General features: G+C 43.3%; 1 protein-coding gene and 1 long non-coding RNA gene across 5 annotated transcripts in view; one reads left to right on the top strand and one right to left on the bottom strand.

The window, feature by feature from the left end:
- Positions 1 to 2,934: 2,934 nt before the first annotated feature.
- The window catches only part of LOC135373986 (tissue factor pathway inhibitor-like), a 42,654-nt gene continuing 24,410 nt past the window's right edge, over positions 2,935 to 21,178 (top strand). Inside the window, exons 1-2 of one of the 3 annotated variants that reach the window (XM_064607004.1) lie at positions 14,722 to 14,744; positions 20,954 to 21,015. The gene's annotated coding sequence lies outside the window, so the exon portion shown is untranslated. Of the gene's footprint in view, positions 3,035 to 14,673; positions 14,745 to 20,953; positions 21,016 to 21,178 lie in introns of those variants that run through there. The other 2 variants (XM_064607005.1, XM_064607003.1) reach the window with 2 other exon arrangements.
- LOC135373987 (uncharacterized) lies at positions 3,539 to 4,582 on the bottom strand. Of its 2 annotated transcripts, XR_010416702.1 has the most exons (5): positions 4,520 to 4,582; positions 4,411 to 4,435; positions 4,303 to 4,345; positions 4,186 to 4,234; positions 3,539 to 4,127 (listed from the first exon to the last, which is right to left on the bottom strand). It is a non-coding gene; the product is annotated as an uncharacterized LOC135373987 (long non-coding RNA). The 2 variants fall into 2 exon arrangements; XR_010416701.1 differs by having other exon boundaries at positions 4,411 to 4,582.

Below are 21,178 nucleotides of genomic sequence, written 5' to 3'. Positions count from 1 at the left end.
GTATTACGATAATACTGGTCCGTCGAGCGCCTAGGAGGGGAACCCTGTCTGAGCCGCAACTTTGAAGGCCCTGGGTGCATCAGGATTAACACTCACACATCGTGCCGTCGTTGGTATGTGGCCTGGAGGACGTACTGAACGAAAATAGGCGATGACATTTCCAGAATTTGAGTGCCTTTGTCGAAAAATCGTAATCTAGACATGGGCGATGTGCAACAATCGACGGAATTCCCATAGGCGCAATGCATTAAAATTCATTTGGCCAGGGTGCACTAGGCTAATATTCTGCTGGCGCCTTTCATGTCTCCAGGGACTCTTTACATGGTATTCTTTACATGGTATTCTTCTCTATTAGACGATGACATCATAAAAATTGTATTCTGTTTTGCTGTTAATTGGCATAAACGCTGTCTCCCATTGAATTCACATCCTGTAAGGCCTCTTCCCGCATAGCGGCTGAGTGAAGTGACGAAATGCGCCGGCGGGGGGGGGGGGGGGGGTTCATGTTCAAGCTCATGTTATTGGTGTGTTATCTTCCCAACAGTTTCATTCAAAGGAAGCGTTTGGGCAAAGGCAAGTTTGGGCAAAGGAAGCGTTTCACGTTCGAAAGGATGTTTCACAGAATACTGCAACCGGCGGCAGTTAACTCAGGCGACGTCGTCGTCATCGCGTTTGCGTTTCAAATTCGCGTTTGCGGTGATCGCCGCGGTAACAGTTAGAATGTAATATGTAGCAGTAAAGAGCAATCTCCCCTAGGCGTGCGCGTCTAGTGTAAAGGAGCCTACCTCCATAGGTAGCTCTCCTGCTTGATGACAATACAGGTAATATGTAGCAGTAATAGATACCCGATTCCATCCGCAACAGAGCTGTTGAACTGAACTGTTAAGAGGTTGTTCGGGCTGTCCGTAGCCTGAAGAACGGAGAAAGCACCAGGGCCCGATGAGCTCCCCGTTGAGTTTTACAAGCAGTATTGGAACGTTCTCGGGCCCTCTCTGGTTAAGGTGTATAATGGCTCTCTAAAACAGGGATCATTACCAGATGAGTTCATGGAGGGCACCGTTATTTTGTTGTGCAATGACCCACAGCGCAAGGAGCATTTGGGAGCCTGGAGGCCGATAACACTTTTAAACGTAGATTACAAAATTCTAGCAAAGGTTCTAGTAAAGAGGCTCCAAAAGAATATGGAAAACTGGGTATCGCCATTTCAGGGAGCAGCAGTCGGTGAAATACACATACGTCGAAAAATACAGGATAAACATTGGGAAATCACGGATGTAATACAATGGTTAGCTGAGAGGGACGTACGAAGTATTTTCCTGGCCTTTGATCAAGAGAAGGCTTTTGATAGGTTGAAACATGCGTTTTTGAGGAAAACGCTAGAACAAGTCGAAGCAGAAAATGAAATAGTAAACACCATTGGAGCGATGGATAGAGGATGCAAGAGCAGATTGCTCATCAACGGTTGTCTAGGGAGGGAATTTATGATCATAAGAGGTGTGAGGCAGGGTTTTGCTCTTTCTCCTTTTTTGTACATACTGGCATTTGATCGCCTCCTGCCAGAGCTCTATCTGTGTTCATCAATCAAGGGAGTGGGAATACCTGACTCAGCGCACACAAAGACAATAGCCGCCTACGCAGACGACTTCTTAATGATTGTTCAGAGCGAAAAGGACGTGGAGAACACATTGCGGGTTTTAGAAGATTATGGCGCAAGAAGTGGAGCGAAAATTAACAAAGAGAAATCGTTTTAGATTCATTGGGGTGGGAAGACCCAGTGGGTGGCACAAGAAACATTAAAGCTTCCAGTGGATGATGGTGGTCTGCAAATTCCGGACTTTTTTTCGCACAGGCATGCGCGGCACACGGAACTTACAGGATGCTAGCTGATGAAGATTCCAGGAAACTGTATCGAGATTTTGGCTGGGCACTAACATAAAACTTTTTAGGCAAGATCATAGAGTGCCAATGTCTGAAAACCAGCCAATACTGTCACCAGCTAAAGTAGCGAAAAGGGTCTTGTACAGCATAAAAAGCTGAACAATAGTAAGGATTATGGCGATTACAAGGTCGCGAAATTTACAGAGATTTCAGAAAAGAATTAGCCGAGAACACTTCTTTCCAGATAACACGAGAGGGATTGAGAAGACTGAATAGCTTCTGGTTGGATAGTAAAAGGAAATCGTTGTTGTGGAGAATAAGGCATGGAGTGCTACCTGTGAAACACAGACTCTATTTTGGGGTTAAAGCCGGTAGAAGGAGGAGCTCACATTGTAGTCGCACAGAAAGAGTAAAACATATATTGCGATATTTGAGTGTAAGCTTGCTGCATACCTGTGGTTGTGCTTGAAAAATATTTTGGATTAAGTTGTATAAGTTTTGAACAAGATGTGGGGACTCATATCGTGCAGGTAGTTAAGAAGCAGCAAAGATTCTATCAATTGGTGGCCACAGGAAGTGTTTATCAAGTTTGGCTTAATAGCAAATTACGCATATAGCAAATAACAAATAATTGCGATTACGAAGAGGACGCTGAAGCTCTTCAATTGAAGAGCTTCAGCGTCCCCTTCGTAGTCGCAATGATGGAACTGTTCGGTATAAACACAAGCAGTCGATGGCACCGCACCGTCAATCCATTCCCGCGATCGAATTGATTCGTGGGATCAAAAGCCAGTCCTCTCGTCATCGAGAAGCATATGGCATTGGATGCCAGGCGATTATTGACGTGAATTAGGGCACCAACCATCCAACATCGACTCGGTATGTCGGCGAAAACCACAGGATGCGACTGCGATAAACTACGACCATCGCGCGGAAGCTGGCGTCATGGAGATTTCCACTCGCAATGGACGCATATGCGGGATCCTACGGCGCATGCCACTGACGGGACCGGCGCGACGACGTGTCGCGGAACCAGCTGTAGTTGTGTGAAGTTGCTCGCTGTGTCTCCGCGCGGTAACCTGTGCGACCTGTGCTGCCTTCGCCGCCCCGTTTTAATTCGCTCCCGAGAAGTAAATTCACTCCTCGAATGATGAAGGTAAACTTTTGGTTCTATACTAAAAAATATGTTTACTTTCTAGTGAAAACGAGAAAAAATAATTTTATAGTCAATTTAAGCTTAGGTGATTTCAATAGACATAACCCTTTGAGGGGCAGCTCAAGACTTGCCAGACTCCGAAAGATGGTAGAAACCTGTTACTTCCCTTATGAAAATGGGTGTTTAGTTTCTGTTTACTTTCTACAGACCAAGGTCAACATGGAAAACAAACATTCTTCAGAGTTTTTGTTGCTTTCATGTTTACATCATATGTTTACTTCTTGTTGACTTATGGCCCTCAACTTTCTGTAGACATTTGGCTACAGAATAGCTGTGGAATTTTTTGTTCTCTTTCTGTGTACTGTCAACATAATTCTGGTAACACCATCCCGCGTATGATGCGAAGACTTTTTGTAGACTTCCTGTGACTCCACTCTCTTAGAAATGAACTTCACCGCATAGCACACTTCTGGCCAATCATCATCTCGAATATCGTTATCTGCCTGAAAACGGGAGGTGTACGCCATTTTTGTGACAATTATGAACAGCGTAAGTATCACAAAAAAGCCGTGCGCCTACCGTTTTGAACAAATCAGGTCACATAGCGATATCATTCGAGTTGATGGTCGGCTAGGAGCATGCTATGCGGTGAAGTTCATTTGTAAGAGTGCATATGTTCACTTACTCGCAACACGCATAAAATACACGAAATGAAGTACTGCAAAATTATATATGTATCTACTTTATTCCGAAAATGCATACCTTGAAAGTGGTATCCAGTGTCGATACAATCATACAAAACAACCCGCGCACACAGTAGTTACGTATTTCACACGTACACATCCTTCGTGCCACATAGTGTCGCGTCGCACAATTGACAGTCAATGATCTGCTGTTCTTCTGGCGACCCACGGTGAAACAGCTAGAATTTCGGCGCCAGCGACGTCTCTGAAGCGCTGGAGAGATATGTGTCTGAAATAGGGCGTGCAATCGCAAATTAGTAACGTTCAAACACAAGTGAGTAAAACTGAGTAATACGGTCATAGCAACAACAAAGTTGGTTCACCCAGCTTAGTGTTCAACAAAGTAGAGCCTGCAAGAAGGAAAATGAAATTAGGAGAATCAACACCAGCCACGAAGTGTACACTTACCTGACGGGACGCAACACTGCAGCCGCTGCTCTGAACAAACAACAAAAACCTACAGCACAACAGTCATGGTGTGAATACATGCGAAGCTTAATCACACACTCCGATCACACAGCTTACCCATTACGACGCAAAATCATATCCTCCTTCCTTCTTTCATGGCCTGCAACAACGAGAATGAAATTAGCAGAAGCAACACCGGCCACGAACTGATACTTGTACACTTACCTGACGGGACGCAACACTGCAGCCGCTGCTCCAAACAAACAACAAAAGCCAACAGTCATGGTGTGAATACAAGTGAAGCTTAATCACACACTTCGATCACACAGCTTACCCCATACGACGCAAAATCACGGCCTCCTTTGTTCACAAATGGACGAGCGAGCGCGGAGACCGTTCAAACCAGGCCCCAACAGCTCCCCATAGAGCCCATAGTTTGAGATAATTCACACAACACTGGGCACACGACCAATGAAATTGCGACGTGGTGGATATTATGCACAACCAGTCGGCCAATCAGGAGCCTCCATGTCTGGCTGGCTTTTCGGTCGGTCCTGGCTACCATCGACTTCTACTGGATTTCAGGCTTGCCGCCGCTACTCGGTATTCAAAATAACTAAAGCGATTTTGGGGTTAAATAAATATTTATTTGATACAAAGCACTAATTCAAAGATCTGATACATGGGTGCACAAAGCCCACTGCGTTGCTGACACACTGGGACAAAGTTCGAACATGAAGCAGAACGAACACACCGTTCAACTCCTAATACCGAGAGCCAGTTTCATCGATGCGTACCATTTCATGATGAGCATCTTCTTTCGCTGCCTGCGGTGCATCCATTATAGAGAAGCGAAAAGCGCTTGTGTGGCACGTAATCCTGTCTTTGTTCACAGTCCTCGAAGTCCAACGGCGCTCGACCTTGTTCTTCACGCTCCAACTCGTGAAGCATTCCGGTATCGCAGTTGACAAATTGTTCGTGGGATAACAGTTGTGTCCAGAAACAGCACAACACGCGTAGACTTACAAGGACGAACTAATAAACCCGCGAACATATTTCTGCAAACTGTTCTGTCAATTGACACCACCGAACACAGGACAACATGCCGGCCATGCTATTTCGAAACTATGCTGAAACGGCCGAGACGCTGTACGCACATGCGCGCTACAAAATGCGATTTCAAAACGTTCTCGACCAATCGGAGCGCGGGCACAGTCTAGGCCAATGGGCTTGCAACATGCTGTATGGGCGCAGTGGTACATACTCTACAGCCGCGTCCGGGGGTACCTGAGGAGGACTGGTTCAAACGTCTTGCAACAGTTCCAACGACATTCCGATGATGCTAATGGCGATGACTCCTTCGTGACGAGGCGAGGGGCGAGGGTGAAGCACGGCGGCGCAGAGTGAAAATGTGGAGCAAACTTGTCGCATGCGCATGATCCTCATGTGGTCGTATAAGTTGGAAATATATTGCATAATAAACTGAAATATAAATAATACGAGGAAGCGCCTTCCCAAAGCCAACGAAAATGTATTTAGAGCTTTAGTGTGCAGCTAAAATGTGGCAAAGTGTCATTTAAGCAATATTTGATCATAAATTCAGATTCAAATACCGCTTTGTTTAGTGGAAAGACGGTAACACTGATCTGTCTACCTCCCGGGAGGTTTTTTTTTTTTTTTTGAACTCACCCTGAAATTGCTAATATTACCCATACAGCCTGTCTCCCAATGAATAGATTCACAAATATGCCTCTATACATATATACCGCCACCCCCCACCCCGTTAGGAAATGCTCGGTACCCCCAGAGGTCGACCTCTGGGACATTACTGGCCGATAATGCAGTAATTAATAATACAAAATACATCTATAAAATAAAACGGTCGAAATAAATACTCATTACACAGGTGCACAGAAAGTCCACAAAGCGTCAACAACGACACCTATGTACATTGTCCACACAAGGTACACATAAGGTATTTCAAAAGACTGTCAACATGATGTCAACAGCAATTCCTGTTGACTTGATCAACAAGAAGTCGAAGTCAACACACTGTCAAGACAGGAAACAAGAAGTCCACAAGAAGTCTGCAGAAAGACAAAATGCATTTTCATAAGGGATTAGCGCCTTACTTTGCCTCCTAAACACAGGTTCCCTAAATTCCCTAAACAAGTTCCTAAACACAGGTTCATAAATGTAGGTGCACATACTTATTCCCTTTATTATCTCTTTCAATGCATAGACTGGGAGGTGGGCGAGGACCCGTATAATAGCGACTACTTTCCGGTTGTCCTCAACCTCGGTGTCATAACAAATAGGCTAGCTACCCAATGAAAGATATCGCACGCAGACTTGAATCTTTTGCAGAGGAAGTAAAGTTTTCCGCTTCACTTCGTGTAAAGTTTAGATGGTGAGCAGGCAAACAGCTTTGTAACCTGCATGAGCCTTGTAGCCAGCCTGATCAATACCATCGTCAATGCAGCCATCCAATCCACTACTCAAACGTCTGCTCGCCTGCCTCCCCAAGCATTCCGATGCTTGGTGGACAAGCGACTGTGAAAAGAATCAGAAGGAACAAAATCGAGCGTGGGGTATATTCCGCAGATACCCAACCGCGCGAGCTATATGCAATTTTTAAAGCAAGAGCAAACACGAGACGGATGCACCGATGGGTGAAACGCGAGTCATGGAAGAACTCGTTCTCATTTCGCAGCTGTAACACTCAATCTATAATGTGTGGGAAATGCTGAGAAAAATTTCAGGTGACTACACGAACCTCTGTATTCCCCTTTTGTGTGTCAATAGCACACCGTCTCAAAACATTAGAGGGCCAGGTCAATGCTCTTGGCAAGCCTTTTGAATACATATCAAGTTCCTTGCATTGCACAAACGATGTTTTACAGTACAAAATGATACGGCCAATCTGAACGGGGCAAAAACACATAGGCAGCACAACACAGCGACTCAAACCAGCAGCTTAGTGGTAAACTCTAAGAAAAAAAGGAGTACTTCTACTCCTTTTGGGGGCTAAATGCATTGCCACAAAAAATAGTCCCTTTCGGGAGTAAATGCACGGGAGTAAATGAATGTCACAAAGTGGAGTTTGTATTTCACGCGCTGTTGTTAGAGAACCAGGTACATTATTCGTGTGCATGCATGAAAATGCTTTGAAGCAAGCCGTCAACCGTGATATATCGAGATATATAAAATCTTGCACCATACATAGGGCACAATTTGCGAAGAAAAATGCGCTAACTGTTTCTTACTCTGTGTGGCTGGAAAATTGTTCCGGTGGCTGAGTTAGACAGCCTTATGCCATCAAATTGACGAAGGGCACATATCTACGTAGACTGTTGCATTCAGGAGAACATTCGCGAAGTTCAGTGACAGTTTTCAGTCCTGGGGAGTAAATGACGGGACTAAATGTCGGGTTAGGGGACTAAAATGGGGAGTAATTGCGAGGGGGGGGGCAGTCTACGGGAGTAGAAGCTGCAATTACTCCCAGTTTTACTCCTTTTTCTCTTAGAGTGTAGTTCCTCACAACAGACAGCAGTAATTGAGATGCGACTGGAAGATAGCATTGTAGGTTACTAGTTTAGCTTTTTGAGGCAAAACGAAATGGTTCCGATTACTGACCCCTGCCGCATTGGATACCTTTGACTTTATGAAGGCAATAGGCGGAAACAAAACAAAAACAAATGTATCGTGTGACTCTTTTGGAACTGCCCTTATCTTGGGCTGCATTTCCTCTTTTTCTTTTAATATTATTCCAGGATTGTGTACTCTATCATCCTCTCGTATTGGGGGCGAAGGAAAGACGCCTCTCTAGAGATGCGCAATGAATAAAATAAAGCAAAGAAAAAGAGTGTTCCTTCACGAATTTTTCTCCGAACGATCTATCGAACGGATTTTTGTTCTGGAAACGGCTTTGGTATATGGTGACCGAAGAGATCAGATGTTCTCATCAACTTTGTAGCTTTTATAATTAAAAAGTTTATTACTGGAAGTTAATTAAGACATTGCCTTAAGAGTCCGCTAATGCCCTACCAGGGAGTGCGCTTCAGCATATGCTCTATTGCAATTGATTTCATCTCGGAATAAGGTGACAGATATATTTTTCAAGATATCGTCACGTTTAGGTGGGACACCCTGTGTACAGGGTGTTCAAAATTAAGCTTTCACGAGCGCTACGTAAACACAGCGATGACAGGAAACTGGGTGATAACGTTACGCTACTTGTGTAAGAAAGGTGCTGCTAATTATGTGGCACCTGTTTTTTACTCAAGGAACAGAAAAAATAGCACCACTTTTCGTTTCTTCGCCTATTTATAAAGTGCTAGTGAAAGCTTAATTTTGAACACCCTGTATGTCTTCGTTAATAACCGACACTCGCACGCCAGCACTTGTCTGCTGCAGTCTGGCAAATCGATTTATACGGCCAACGACATAGGGCACAGCTGAGTTCGCGCGTTACAGAGAGGGATCACTTATAATTGGAAATGGAGTGAGGGTACACCGCATAGCACGCTCCTAGCCAACCATCATCTGGAATGATATCGCTATCTGCCCTGATTTCTTGCAAACAAGGGGCGTACGCCTTTTTGTGACCCTTATGCAGTTCATAATTGTCACAAAAAAGGCGTAGGTCTCCGGTTTTCAAGAAATCAATGCAGATGACGATATCATTCGAGGTGATGGTTGGCTAGGAGTGTGCTATGCGGTGAAGGTCATTTTTAAGAGTGTACTACAGTCTCCGTCGTCCACTATCAGAAAAAAAGGTGGAGCAGCTATACCATTCAGGAGGTAATATTTGTCGCATATGTTGCGCCTAAAACGTTGCAAAGTTCTACCTGCTACCTCACTCTCTGCCACGAATGATAGGGTTACCACTTCTGATTCAGTGAGTGGGGGGGGGGGGGGCGTACGCCTTTTTGCAGCAATTTGGATATATGATAATTGCTTTTACCACCCTTTTACACCCTTTATCTGACGCTATCTTGACCTAGGTGGTAAGTATAGAAGTTACCACCTTTTCACACCCTTTTTTCCGCACTCTTAAAAATGAACTTCAGCACAAAGCACGCTCCTAGCCAACCATCATCCCGAATGACAACGTTCTCGCCTTTGATTTGTTGAAAACTGGAGGAGGAGCCTACCGTGCATAATGGCCACAAAATAGGCTCCTCCCCCCGTTTTCAACAAATTAGGGGAGAGAACGTCGTCATTCTGGATGATGGTTGGCTAGGAGCGTGCCATGTGGTGAAGTTCATTTTTTAGAGTGTGGGAGCGTCGTAGTACGAGGCGCAGCCTTTGTAATGAAACCAAAGCGATCGTTACTTGTTGTTACACTGTTAAAACAGAACTTCACCACGAAGCACGCTCCTAGCCAACCATCATTCCGAATGATATCATTTTGTGTCATGATTTGTTCAAAACAGGGGGGGAGGCACGTATCTGGGACAAGATAATATGTCCCAGATAGGCGCCTCCTCCCGTTTTCAACAAATCAATGCACAGAATGATATCATTCGGAATGATGGTTGGCTAGGGGCGTGCTATGTGGTAAAGTACAGTGTACCTTGTTGCCCTTCATGACCTGCTTTTTTAGTTTTTGTTTTTGAAGTTATTGACGCCAATGTATTATGGATGCCCTGATGTGTACCAATATTCTGTTCCTTTATATGTTTTTCCTTCTTATCTTATTGCAACTGCTTCACTGCAACCGGGTGCACGGCCTTAGTGAAGCAGCCAGGCTGCTTTTTGCCGGGCATTCGGGGTTCATGTTACGTATGAACGAAATAAATAAACTACCAAAATAAACCAAACTAAGTAAATAAACCTAAATAAACCAAACTAAATAAACGTAACGAATTCAAACGATACAATGCCCGAGACGTGTTAGAAACCAGAGAGCACTTTCTCCATGTGTTGAGTACAGGGATGAGTACAGGGTTAGTCTCGGAAACGTTACACATTTTGATCGCATCGTAAAAATAGAAGACGGGGTTTATATCTAACACCTAACTTTGCAGACAGGTAACCATTTGTCTCAAGTTTTGTTTGAATTCTTCCTGAGCATTATGGTCCTCTAGAAGAAAAATTTAAAATCGAGCAAAATTTCACTCTATGCATTTTCTATGGTCTTATCTCACTCAAAAGCCGCCATTTTCTGCTGTGTGCGCCTCGTTTACATTTCACCACTCACAGATGGCATCAGCATACAGAACAAGACTGGAACAAAAGGATTGGTGCATAACGTCAGAATCGGCATGCCACGTCGTTGTAGGCAGCGCTAGCTGTGTGAAGCGATGTGAGTGTGAAACAGACAGGTGAAACAACGGCGGTGTTTGTGGGGGATAGGCCATTGAAAACGCACAGGGCGAGATTTTGCTTAGTTTTTAATTTTCTTCCTACATGACTATAGCGCTTACAAAACATAGAATGAAACTTCACAAAAATGGCTGTCAGTCTGAAGAGTATCGCATTGGGGTCAAACCTAGTCTTCTATTTTTAGAGTGCGATCGAAAGGTTTAACGTTTGCTAGAATAATCCTTTAGATGGCCCTCCAGCTCAAGTGCTTCCTACACAACGGTATCAATAACGATGACCCAAGCACTGGACGCGAAGAGTGCGTAGTCTTCACTTCTCTTATCTGTTCCCAGCGAATGAGTCAATAATGGTACAAAAGAAATTTCCAGAGGGGCCACTTATACTTACAGAGTGGACGCACGTTTTTCTTTTTCTCGCAAACACGGCAGTAGTTTATCCGACGTTGCTGTATAGCCTGCATGAGGCTGAATGTCAGCGAAACAATATCTGTCTCTTTCACTGTACACTGGAAACTGAAAAACACCTCATGGGTGTAAATAACTTGTCCTATAACTCACACAACTTTTTACATCGTATGATCTGGAACACTCCTTTTAAGAGGGTGTATTCTGCGTAAAACAACCTTTGAAAGGGTTCTTTTCCTTGGAGATGCCTTCTTTTGCACGCTTTAAACACTCTTTTAGGAGGGTATAAGATTGCTAAACCCTCTCCTAAAAGGGCGTATAAAGGGTGCAAAAGACGGCACTTTAAACAGCCTTTTAGGAGGATGTAAGATTGTTGAACACCCTCCTAAAAAGGCGTACACTCCTAAAAATGAACGTCTCCGCATAGCACGCTCCTAGCCAACAATCAACTCAAATGTTATTGTTATCTGCCCTGATTTGTTGAAAACGCGGGGGGCGTACGCTTTTTCTGTGACAATTATGAACAGCATGAGTGTCACAGAAAAGGAGTACCCCTCTCGTTTTCAACAAATCAGGGCAGATAACTAATAAGATGATGATAACAGGGTAGATAAGATGATGGTTGGCTAGCAGTGTGCTATGGGGGGGAAGTCCATTTTTAAGAGTGTATAAAGGGTGCAAAAGACGGCATTTTTAAAGAAAAGCACTCTTTCAAAAGGTGTTTTAAGCAGAATACACCCTGTTAACAGGGTGTTCCAGACCATACAGTGTAAAGAGCGGTGTAAGTTATAGGACAAGTGATTTCCACACATAAGGGTATTTTTCAGTTTACAGTGATAGACAAACGTTTTCGTGGATCCCACTAAATCACGCGAAAGAGAGAGAGAAAAGAAAATGAAACACCGGCGAGCGTCGAAACAGGCCGAACGACGAGCCGATAATGTAATGATGTAATATTGATAAGTATTCCCGAAACATAAAACTAGGGGTGCGCCAACCGAATCCGCGAATCCTAAGCAAGGATTCGAGATTTGCGAATCCTAATCCCACCGTCCTTAGAAAGGCGAATCGAATCTTTCGAACCCACCGACCATGTTTGTTCGTTTCTTTTTCAAATTGGCGCCTCCGAAGTCCGCCGAAAGCCTAATTGGCCGGCAGGTCTCCTTTTTTGTTTGTTCGCAGAGCTCTGGGCCGAAAGAGTTCAGACAGGAACTGTTACGTTACAAGTTTCAAAATAATCTGGTTTTGCATTTCATTGTTGCTTAGTTTTATGGAAACGATTCAGGCTCGAGAATTTATGCATTGCTTGTGGACGATGAACAACATGTGAACTAAATTACGTTTAAGAAGGGCAAGACGAGTAACTCAATAACTCAACTCAACTCATTTTATTACAACACAAGTTACACTATAGTACAATTAATGTATATTTTAAGTATATTTTCTCCTGAAACTGAAGCATTATTTAATTTGTTTTTCATTAAAGAAATGTATCATATTCTGCTTCAAAACACTTTTCACTAGAAGTGTGTTGTTTTTCCTGGCTTCTTAAACGCGTTTTAAAGAAAGGATTCGAAAGACTTGAGATTCGTAAGATTCCTGGATTCGCAGAACGTTCCCTGGATTCGGATTCAGACTCGGATTGGATAAATTTTGGATTCGTCCCACCTCTACATAAAACACAGAAATCATAAGGAGAGACTAGAAGAAAAGCTGGGAGAGAGAGTGATGGGAGAGAGCAAAGGAGTTCCACGAGGGCAACACCCTCTCCCAATGTCCAAGCTAGGGAGGGAGCCATTATCGATATTTTGGATTCGGCCGGATTTGCCACAGCCTCTCCACGTGTGAAGACCGGGTGCGTTCGCCACAACCTATCCAATCCAATGCAAGTCGCTTCCGCTGGGCTCCGTGTGCCATGAAGAGTGTTGTTTGTTTTGTCTGTCATCACCCGTGCGCTATGATTCCGTAGGGAATGAGCATTGTACGGTTTAAACCTTGTGCTGCGGCACGAAAGAACGGTGCATGGAACTCGTAGGAGACACCGTTCGTAAGATGCTAGGCCTACCATATCGATCATGGCGGCTCCCATGTTGAGATGCCCCTTTCGCTGGCTTGGTTTCTATTTATTATGAGAATTCTATGACATAAAATCGTGTCATAAAAAAGGTATCGATTTGAACCGGAGTTTAAAGAGGTACCGGTGAAAATTTCATTTTGTGTTAATAGGGATCGCATTGCGGTCCAATATGAGTCAACGTGCATCGCGACAAGAAAACTGTCCTATATCGTGAAGTACGAAACAAATATGATGACACAATTGTTGGACAACTGATCTTACTCAGTACTAGGGATGTGTCAACCGAATCCACAAATCCTAGGCAGGGATTCGAGATTCGCAAATCCGAATCTCACTGTCCTTAAAAAGGCGAATCGAATCTTTCGAATCCAACCAACCACGTTTGTTCCTTTCTTTTTCGAATTGGCGGAGTCTGCCGAAAGCCTCATTGACCGACGGGTGTTTTCTTGTTTCTTCGTTTAGGTATGATTTTATACCCATTTCGGTAGAGCTATATGCGACCACATTTCTATTCCGGCCAGTTTTACCTTTTGGGTATAATTGCAGAGTAGAAACAAACTACAGAGTAGAAACTGTCCTTCTACCAGCTTGGGTAGGAAATTCTACCATTTTCCCTTAGAGCAAACGTGAGAGAGAGGAGCAACGGAAAGCGACATCTACGCCGCTTATACCGCGTCGCGTGAGAAGTCGCGTGTGAATTGGCACAAAATGGTAGAAGTACCGTCCCGCTGCAACTCTGGGTAGCAAATTCTACCTTTGTTTTTCTTAGAGTGTATTCCATTACAAGTTTAGAAGTAATATGGTTTTGCTATTAATTGTTGCTTTACCATTGTGGAAATAATTCAGACTCGAGAATTTATGTATTTCTTGCACTCGATGAACAATACATTAAATATAGATGGGTAGAAATCCAGCGAACCGGTAGAGATGTAGCAAGGGAGTTGCCTCAGGACAGAAGCCGCCGATATTTCGAACAGAGACCGTTCTTCTTCTGGGGCCCCAGAAGAAGAACAGTCTCTGTTCGAAATATCGGCGGCTTCTGTCCTGAGGCAACTCCCTTCCTAATACATTAAATATGTTATGTGAATGTGTTACGTTAATATGTTAAATATATCCATATATTTTCTCCCGAAACTGAAGTTTTTCTGTTTGTTTTTTCATTAAAAAAATGTATCTTATTCTCTTTCAAAACAGTTTTCGGTAGATGTTATTTTTTTCTTTGCTTTTTAAACTATTTTTCAAGAATGGATTCGCAAAATTCTGGATTCGTCCCATCTCCATTCCGTACGTATGTTTCAAACGCTAGTTAGGATAATATCTTGGTAAATTACTTCTGAAATGCAATTAAATTACATTACTCATTACTTCCACTGAAATGCAATGAAATTACATTACAATTACTACGAAAGAGTAATGGCGTTACAAAGTTATTCCTGCGAGCTTGATCGTAACGATGTTGAGGGTGTGGAAATTAATTGTGGGCGTTGGAATTCTTTTAACTCGCTCTAACTGTCGCTAACTGTCCCTCGTGGTTCTTGGACAGTGTTCAAAGAGTCTTGTACTCGAACATACAAAGAAAGGAAACACTTCAACGGTGAGCTGTCCTGTGTCGTCCGAGCTCTCCTTGTAATCAGATTCATTTTGCTTGTGTCGAGGAAATTCTTCCTGATCAGCGCGAACGGTTAGATACATAAGAAGCCTCTACGCCGTGAGCGGCTTCGTTCGTTCCCTTCCAGCTTCCGCGAAAGGTAAGTATTTCGCACTCACATTATTATTATTGTTGTTGCTATTTATTACACTTAGCAACGAGGAAATCATCGTGTACGAGGTGTCCCAGCAACCGTGTCAAAGATCATGTCGTAACGGCAGCACAGCGATGGGACAAGAGCACTGCAGGGCCGGGCTTGGGCTTTAGGGCCCGGCCCGCGCTTTGCGTCGTTTATGCAGGCCTGGGCTGCGCTCCAGTTTCAGCCGCCGGTCGCGGGCATGTTACGGGCTTGAAAACGGCGACCAGGGTCGGGCATGTACGCGGACATATTTGGCGAGACTGGACAGCGGAATTTTAATGTCACTTTTTTTTCTCATTGGGTATGATGTATCATGGTGTTCTCGTCTGAACTCATGGTTATCTAACATAACAATATTCCATCCGCACGGAGGAAGACATAGTGCATGCCGTATAGTGCATAGCCCTATGCATGCCGCAATATTTTGTCTGTTGACAGGTCGCGGTTAACGGTTGAATTCATGCGCACGAATTATGTAGCCGGTACCATTAGAACAGAGCGTGAAATGCACTCTGTGACATTCCACCCGTGCATTCACTCTATAAAGGGCGTACTTTTTGTGGGAACACATTTAGTCCCCTCCCCGTTTTCTTCAAGTGTCGTTGAATGAGGGTGGCAGCAAACAAACTCAGAGCTAGCTTGAGCTGTGTTATCCATAGTTGTATTCCACCAGCTGGCATATGCGCCTATGTACTACGTAAAAACAGAACATCATATGCCCAGTGCCCTTACATCGTCGACAGTCCTGCCACCGGATTAGCGCACTTTTAACGGCTTGTGGGGTACAGGTTCTGTGGGCAGCTCGCTGCAAAGCTGTGGCACAGTGTCTGCGCAACATTCCTATGTTCCTATTTGTGCGGAAATTGAGAGCGTAATCGCCATCCTGCAGCAGCACCTTTTCGCGCTGGGAGGGGAAGGCTTCCAGCGTCGATGGCGTGGTCACCCTTCCATTGTCATTCAGGATATATATGTTGGCATCGTTGGTGCACCTCCATAAATGGATAAAGGCCACCTGATATGTACATAGCCACAGTAGCGAATATGGTCGTCATGTGTATATAGTCACAGTTTGTGTAGTCATATGTACAGTCCCATAGTCATGCAACCATATGTACATTGTACCTTGTGCATTATAACTAATTCCAACTAGTGTATTAGTGTGCTCTATATAGTGTGAGTCGTCTAATAAATTTTCTCAAACAAAAAGAGCGCAGACACGGGACACGAAGAAGAAACAAGTGCACACACACAGAGCGCTGGAAGCTTTACTTCCACAAAGGAGGAAAAACCGAAAGGGAGGGAAGAACATGAAATGAGGAAGATCAAGAACACTCCTGAAGATAACTAATCTCTCTTCAAGAGTGTCCTTGCTTAATTTTTGAGAGGACCAGTACAAAAAAGAAAAAAAAATCAGATTAAGACGTCCGATGAAAGTGTGTGTCATTATATCGAATAGCGCGAAAGGTTTTGATGCGTGCAGTTTGTTTCCCAGAGAAAAACTAGCATAAACATGGTTCCGCGCGTTCACCCTTAAGTCGCCATTCCAGCTATAACGAGGATGAGCAGGTATAAATGCCACGCCACCGATGACGTTATAAGGAGAACTCGTTCCGGTTCGCCTGTCAGTGGGGGTCAGCGCCTTGTCCCTTTGCCGCCGTAAACCAGTTTTGCCAGTTCTCCCGGAGAATCGAGGATAGAAGGAGCGGCCGAATCATTATCGAGCGAGGAGGAAGGCTTGTTCGGAACCCCCGAACAGCGGAGTAGCAGACAACTTATCTCTAGACCAAGCAGCGTGCGTTCTCCCAGCGTCAGCGCGAGGTCCCAGGCAGATCACAGGTGCTCTTCACCACCGTTAATTGCGCACGGTCGCTTTTTTGCGGCGTACTTTAAATTCAATTTTCGCAGTAATTATGACGCTGTGGTATGAATTTCCTCGCATGGTACATCTTACTGACCTACATAACCGTTTTATAGGAAGAAAACATGCTGTCAAAAATTACTTCTGTGCTACTTTAATGCGTCTGTGTCGTCCTCTTGTGGTGGAAGTGCAGCAGTTGTTTATTCGCGTTCCTCTCACGACGTACTCTGTATCATGCCTGCGTAAATTACTTCTAAAATGTAATTAAATTACATTACTCATTAATGCAACTGAAATGTAGTGAAATTGCATTACAATTACTACGAAAAAGAATGACGTGACCAAGTCATTACTGCGAGCTTAATCGTAACAATGTTGAGGATGTGGAAATTCATTGGGGGCGTTGGAATTGTTTTAACTTTCAAGTTGCCAACTCTCCTTCTGCCAAGTGCCAACACAGAAAACAGACTCTTTTCTTTTGCAAAGAGTAATGTGTAATGTATTTAAAATTACTGCCCAAATGTAATTAAATTACATTACAAAGTACACAATAACAAAAGTAATGCGTTACATTGCAAATTACACGAAAAAGTAATTTACTACTGTAATGAGATTACAGTAACGACTTTACTACCCAGGTATGCTCTCTATGGCAGTGACGTAACGAGAAAAAGAATTTCGGGAGGGGATCTATGGGCAGTGTTGCCAACTTTTTTTCGGCGCTCCCTCCAAGTCAACCCCGAAACCCTCTAGAATCTGGACAAAAACCTCCGTTTCTAAAAATATCGTGTATTTTCAGTGAAACAATTAGATATTGATGATATACTGATATATTCACTTGCGCGGAACAAGGTATCACAGGTTTTGTATACGCAGGCATGTCCTTTTACCGAGCAACGCCCAGACTCGAGTTGAGGTGAGAGTAGTGAGAAAATAAAAATAAAGAGTGGGGATCGAGTCTAGAAGTCTGGCACAATGCACTGCTTTGCAATGCTATGCTTTGGGATACCTCTTCAAGCCAGCTAGTCTTTGAATTCATCAAGTTTAAGCCACTCCTTCGAGAACTTCTGTCGGTATGGTGACTACTTCTCTGGGTTGGAAGGCTTTCCCATTATTGTGAGGAGAGATATGGTGCCCCAGAAGCAAACAGACTCGCGGAAAATCCAAAGAGCTTCACAGAGCATGCAAAAACCAACACGCGTCCGCCGTCACGGAGAGGAGCGGACGCTTGGCTGGAGCAGACTCCAGCACACGAAGCACGAAGAAACCCCCGAGTAAGCCGCATAAGGTGTGCAACACTCTACTTTCTAAAACATCAGGCGTTCTGAAACTTCTGCCGTTTGTCGTCTGACATTCGCTGATCCTGTTTTGGGGTCGTATTAGCAAAAATTTTATGGGTACATGACGAAAGTTGAAATTCCTCTGAAATCCCTCCGAAGTGAAACCGAAACCTCCAGATTTCCCTCTTCCCTCCAAATCGAAATTCTTCCCGCTAGGCTCCGACACAAACCCTCCAGATTTGGAGGGAAATCCTCGAACTTGGCAACACTGTCTATGGGGTTCTTACGTGGGGGATCTCATCCTCATTTCTCTCTCCCAAATGCACTACCAAAGGTGTGATTTTGAGCGGGAATTTCAACTCCGTAACCTCCTCTCGCTACGTCACTGCCGTATGCCGTTTGTTGTTTTTTTGTGCGGATAAACGTCAGTCATTGCGGCGTACAAAAATCATACGCAAGACAGCAGGTCTGGGCGATCGACGTATGTCTTGAGGGCTTGGTACAAAAATTATACGTCGTACGCTACTCTCCGGGTTATACAGGGTGTCCGGCGAGGAAGTGTCGAAAAATTACTAAAAAAATACGGGTGATAAAAGCGTGGGAATTGATTTATGAGACTCCTGAAGGCATTTTGCCACCTACTGTAATGATTTTCGTTAATTAACTAATAGTGCAATTTCGCTGATCAATGTCTGAAAAATGCCAAGGAAACGTCACGTTTTTCTGTCGAAATTGGAAAGGCCATTTCTGGAATAGCGTATCGCAGTCAAAATTAGTTGACTTTGCGCACGTTTTTCGGAGAAAAATTGCTACCCGAAAAACACCCGCAAATCGTATCCCAAGTTGGGCGCTCATGCGGCCTTTGCCTTGCCGCGGATGCAAGCTCCGCCAAAGGGCACTCCCACTGCGAAGGAAGTAGGAAGAAATAAGCAAACAAAATCGGTAAAGAGGAAGAGTGAAACAGACCACAATCCTGTTATCAATCGCCATAACATGAGGGCTTTGAGAGTGGAATTAAAGGGGCCGACTGTTTTGTTGTTGTTGTTGTTGTCGTTGTTGTGAAACCTTTATTGTTATCGCAGGTAATACAAATCATAATATACAGACGGGGGGTCCCTAGCAAGCTAGTATGGGACCCCGTGTTAGTTACAATGTGAATTTAGCAGCTCTATATACATTGATATAAAAGGTTATACAAAAAATGCAGTACATTATGTATAATACACGAGAAGGTGGACTATATGGCAGTTCAGAGGTTATATGAAATGCATCAACATGGGATGACAAACAATGGGACGACAAAAAGAGAAAAAGAAAGGGATATATATATATATATATATATATATTCGTCAATGAGTATATTCATAGATGCGGAGCAATTTATTGGTGTTGGTGCATGGAGAGCAAATGTGGTAAACAAATGTGTTGGGATGAAGAACATGCTGCTGTACAAGGGAAATATCTGTTGCTGTTACTGGTGCGCTTTGTATAGGAGGTGGTTCTTTAACTTTTTTTTGAAACATCCAAACGTACTTACCAACCGAATATCAGATGGTAGTGAGTTCCAAAGACGGGAAGTGTTGTAGGCAAAGGAGAAGCATCCATAATTGGTACGTATAGGGGGAACGTGTAACGTTTGTGTTGATGTGCTTCTTGTACGTACAATTGGTTGCAGAGGTGTTAGTGTTATGGAGTCTATTGCAACTAGGTTATTTATAATTTTATATGCTAATTGAAGTGATCTGAACGCAACATATTTCTCCATAGTTAATATTTTAAGAGTATCATAGGCGAATGCTATGGGGTGATGTCTGTTAAGAAACAGTATGATTCGCAAGGCATTATCTACGATGGTTTCGACAGGCCGTATAGATGTTTTATATGTTAGTCCATAAATTGTTATGCCGTATGATATGTGAGAGTGTACAAATGAGTTATAAATCATTAGTAACGTCTTAGTGTTAAATATGTATCTCAAACGATATAGAATGGGGATGTATGCCCTGATCTTCTGACAGATAGAGTTAATATGCTTTTTCCATGAGAGGTCATGTTCAAATATGATGCCGAGAAATTTGGAATCGTTAACTTTCTGTAGTGCTTTGTTGAATATCTTCAGATTGAATGTTGTGTGTAGTGGTTTGTTTTTTCGTTTAAAAATATTGTAATTAGATTTTTTTAAGTTAATGACTAGTCGATTGGTCGAAATCCAGTGTGATAATTTTTGGAGAGCTGTGTTACCTAGTTCATATAAGTGTGTTATATCTTTGCTTGTCAAGAACAGGTTGATGTCATCTGCGTAGAGGATGGCTTTACATCCAAGATAGTTAGGTAGATCATTGATGTAGACTAGGAAGAGGAATGGACCTAAAATGGATCCCTGAGGGACGCCACAGTTAATCTCGCTTGGTTCTGATTTTCCTTTACCTAGTGTAACGTATTGTTTGCGATTGGATAGGTAACTTTTTAGAAGATTAAGGGGTGTGCCTCTCACGCCGTATTTGGACAGTTTCTGAAGTAAGATGGAGTGGTCAAGCAGATCAAATGCTTTGGTGAGGTCAATGAATATTCCTAAGGAAAGGCAGTTAATTTCTATATTTCGTTTTATATTTTCACTGACGTTAAGTAAGGCTAGTTCTGTGGATTTTCCGTTAGTAAAACCATATTGTGTTTTTGATAATAGATTTCTTCATGTAAAGAATTTTTCCAGTCGGTTGAGAATTAGTTTTTCGAATACCTTGGAAATCGCTGGCAGGATGGCGATAGGCCTGTAGTTTTCAGGTTTTGTTCTGTCTCCTTTCTTATAAATGGGGTTTATTTTGGCTATTTTGAGTTGGTCTGGAAATATCCCGGCTTCAAATGAATAGTTAATAATGTTAGCAAGCGTGGAGCTATAATGTAACCTATTTGTTTAAGAGTGTTTATGGAAAGGTTGTCTTGTCCTAGGGATGTGGTGTTACGTAGTGATTGTATGATGCTGAGAACTTCTTGGGGATCGGTAGGATTTAGAAAAAAGGAATCTTCGTTATTAGGTACATCGGGCTGCTGTACGTCCGGGCTTGTGGGATGTCGTTCAACAGTATTCGCAACACCGGTAAAGTAGTCATTTAGTATCCCTGCTATACCATGTTCACTCGTTTCATATGTATCGTGTTTACTTTGAATCGCCGCTATAGGCGATTTAGTTGTGTGTTTGTTTAGCGCTGAGTTTATCACCTTCCAGGTATCTCTGATGTTACCGGTTGCTTCAGTTATTC

Source organism: Ornithodoros turicata, unplaced genomic scaffold (genome assembly GCF_037126465.1).
Source record: "Ornithodoros turicata isolate Travis unplaced genomic scaffold, ASM3712646v1 Chromosome37, whole genome shotgun sequence".
Lineage (NCBI taxonomy): Eukaryota > Metazoa > Arthropoda > Arachnida > Ixodida > Argasidae > Ornithodoros > Ornithodoros turicata.
Note: the sequence above shows the minus strand (reverse complement) of the source record. Positions and strands in the feature narration are given on the sequence as shown.